Raw genomic sequence first — 3,405 nt, forward strand, 5'->3', positions numbered from 1 at the left:
GGGTGGGGTATAAATCCAATCTCTTCTTCTTTTTCCCCAATGGGGACCCAAAGTTGCTTACATCACTCTCCTCTGATTTTATTCTCACAATGACCCTGTGAGGTGGGTCAGGCGGATCGTGTATGACTGGCCGGAGGTCACCCAGCAAGCTTCCATGGCAGAGAACATGGGACATGTTTTGTCACAAGCAGGGAGAACACCGATCAGAAACTGGGATATTCAGATCAAAATCGTGCATGTATAAAACATGTTCCCATCCCTACTGCAATTATGCATGTGGGTAGCATGGAACGACAATGCTCAAGTGTCCTTTCAGAAACAAGTCCAGGTAATGCAGAGCTCCCAGATCAGGGGAGAAATCCAAAGGAGAAGAATTTCAGACACTTCCCTCGTTATTATGCAAACGCTCGCCTCGATCTCCTGGGCTCATTTTCTCAAGTTCCATCACCCATCTGCTTGCTGAAAACCAGGGAGTCATTACGAGGTTGCGCCCTCCCCCCGATGCCAAGTTCCATCTGTGTCTTCCCAAGGCACCCATCAGGACGAGGATCGCTTGCATCCATCCCTGTGGCCTATTCTTGCCTGGTCGAGTTCTTTGATTGACAGCGGGGGAGGGGAGGGCTTGCCTAATGATGTCTCTGGGTCACTGAAGCGGTGGCCAGACCTGGAGCGTGGCCACGCGGTCATTCCCTTCCCAGATCCTAGGGTGTTGTGCCAGACAGGCAGAACTTGACCTAATTTCCTTCTCGTCTGTCGGTCAACAAGAGCACGGCAAATAAAGCTAATCAGCCACTGGACCCTTAATCTGGTCTGCCCCAACTCATCTTCATCATATGTGCTAAGCCCATGCAGCTGAGAGATGAACACAGCAAGAACTCGGCAAGAAAGCCATTGGAAGGATGCGGTCCTTCTCAGGGACATAACGTCCGTGTTACACTACAAAAAGGGGAGAGAAGTGAATGTTCTCCTTTAGGAAAGGGCCTGTTAATGGTATGCTCAAATGCCATCCATTTCCACAACGTCTGAAAGGCGTTCACGCACAACACCACCGTGTTCATTTCTCCCGGCGTCGTTTTCATCTCCATTGTTAAATAGAGACGAAATTGGAAATTGCTTCTCCTGGCAGTATTCGGGGCTGCGTTATCAAAAAAAGCCCATCAACCCCAGTGTGCGTCTGCAAATATTAGCAATGTAAGAGCGTGGCTCAGCAATGCCTTGTATCGTTCTATAATATATGCCAAGATTCAAGAGTTCTCATTCCAGTATACCAGCAGGATCTCTGCAACCATTTTGCTTCCAATTGAGCCACTGAAAGAAGCCAGAATCGGGCCCCTCTTGGCTCAGTTCTGGCCTTTGTTAGGACAAGAAGTTGCGAATGGCCTGGAAAGGGGAACTGGTTACCGAGCTTGGGACAATGGCAATGTTCCCTCTAAGTTGAGTTAGTGTGAGTTTGCTTACAGTTTTTTAGCCTCCAGCTCATGCATGTTTGTCTTCGCTCAGGAAGGATGGCTCCAGATCGCCAAATCTCACAACTTTAAAGCCAGTAGCTCACAAGGTAGAATTTTTGCTCACAAGACTCCACAGCTTAGAGGGAGCATTGGACAATGAGTCTTCATTAAAAGGCTTTGTGTGATTCCGGGGGGTAGCCGCGTTGGTCAGAAGCAACAAAGTTTGAGTCCAGTGGCACCTTTCAGTCCAACAAAGATTAATTCTGGGTATAAACTTTCACATGAATGCACACAAAAGTCTATAACCAAAATTCGGCTTCGTGTAGTTAGTGGAAAGGGACACAGGAAAACTGGCATGGCTTATCACCACAAAAATAACCACCAAATGCAGAGAACAGAGCATTGTTGACCTATTCCTCACGGGCCTGGAGGTGGAAGCTCTGTGGGTCTGTCGGCATGTGGACTGGGTGAAGAAGAAGCTGAGAAACGATGCAATGGCTGCTGATGTCAAGAAGGCACTGATTTCTCCTTCTTTATTCATTCATTCATTTAAAACATTTTGCAGGTCGCCTGTCCATCCAATTAGGGCCCTAGAGGTGGCCAAAAAATTAAAAAGACATTAACAATCAACTTTTAAAAACAGTAAGATAGATAGATAGATGATAGACAGATATATACACACATTTGTTGTTGTTCAGTCGCACAGTCAAGTCCGACGCTTTGTGACCCCATGAACCCCATCACGCCAGGCCTTCCTGTCTTCCGTGGTCCTCCGGAATTTTCTTAACTTCATGTTCGTTGCATCGATAACATTGGCTTAACCATCCCATCCTTTGCCGTCCCCGTCTTCTTTGACCTTTGATCTTTCCCAGCATCAGGGTCTTCTCCAGTGAGGGCTCCCTTCTCATTTGGTGGCCAAAGTATTTGAGCTTCAGTATCTGGCCTTCCAGGGAACAGTCAGTGTTGATTTCTTTCAGGATTGACGATTCGATCTCCTTGCAGTCCAAGGGACTTCTCCAGCACCATACTTCGAAAGCATCTATTTTTCAGTGCACACAACTAAAAACACACAAGAATAAGGGTCAGTGATGGTACTAGGGATAACAGACCTTTCCCTAAAGTGGGAGAACTTTTGGCAATCCCTTTAGTTGCCTAAACTTGGGCTGCCATGAAACACTGTATGTGTCATGCATCACAAAATCCTGCACATGACTCTGAGCATGAACTAGGCTTGCCAACCCCCAGGTGGGGCCTGGAGATCAGTGGGAATTACAACTGATCTCCAGACTGAAGAGATCAGTTCCAAATCCTGCTGCCCCCAAACTCCACCCCCAAATCTCCAGGAATTCTCCAACAAGGAGTTGGCAACCCTAGCTATGAGCCAACAGCATTGCTAAACATGGACTTTACACAAAGGTAACACGATGTTTCAGTTCTATTGAAGACCCAAACAAGAGGTTACAAAGATATCAAGAGAACAACAACTGCCTATAGATAGCCAGGCCTAGAGCACACCTAGGGGAACCACCAATCCAGAACCACTATGCCAGAGCAGATATAACAAAAAGCAGGCATAAGAACATAAGAGAAGCCAATGTTGGATCAGGCCAATGGCCCATCAAGACCAACACTCTGTCACACAGTGGCCAAAAATACCACGGGCCATCAGGAGGTCCAGCAGTGCCCCCCCCAAGTACCAAGAATACAGTGCATCACTTGCCCCAACCTGAGAGTTCCTATCTATACCTTGTGGCTAATAGACACTGATGGACCTCTGCTCCATAGGTTTATCCAATTCCCTCCTGAAGCCATCCCTGCTTGTAGCCGCCACCACCTCCTGTGGCAGTGAATTCCACATGTTAATCACTCTTTGGGTGAAGAAGGACTTCCTTTTATTCGTTCTAACCCGACTGCTCAGCAATTTCATGGAGTGCTTCTTTCTCCACCTGTTCTGTCC

The sequence above is a fragment of the Gekko japonicus genome, unplaced genomic scaffold (genome assembly GCF_001447785.1).
Source record: "Gekko japonicus isolate JY-2015 unplaced genomic scaffold, Gekko_japonicus_V1.1 scaffold305, whole genome shotgun sequence".
Taxonomy (NCBI): domain Eukaryota; kingdom Metazoa; phylum Chordata; class Lepidosauria; order Squamata; family Gekkonidae; genus Gekko; species Gekko japonicus.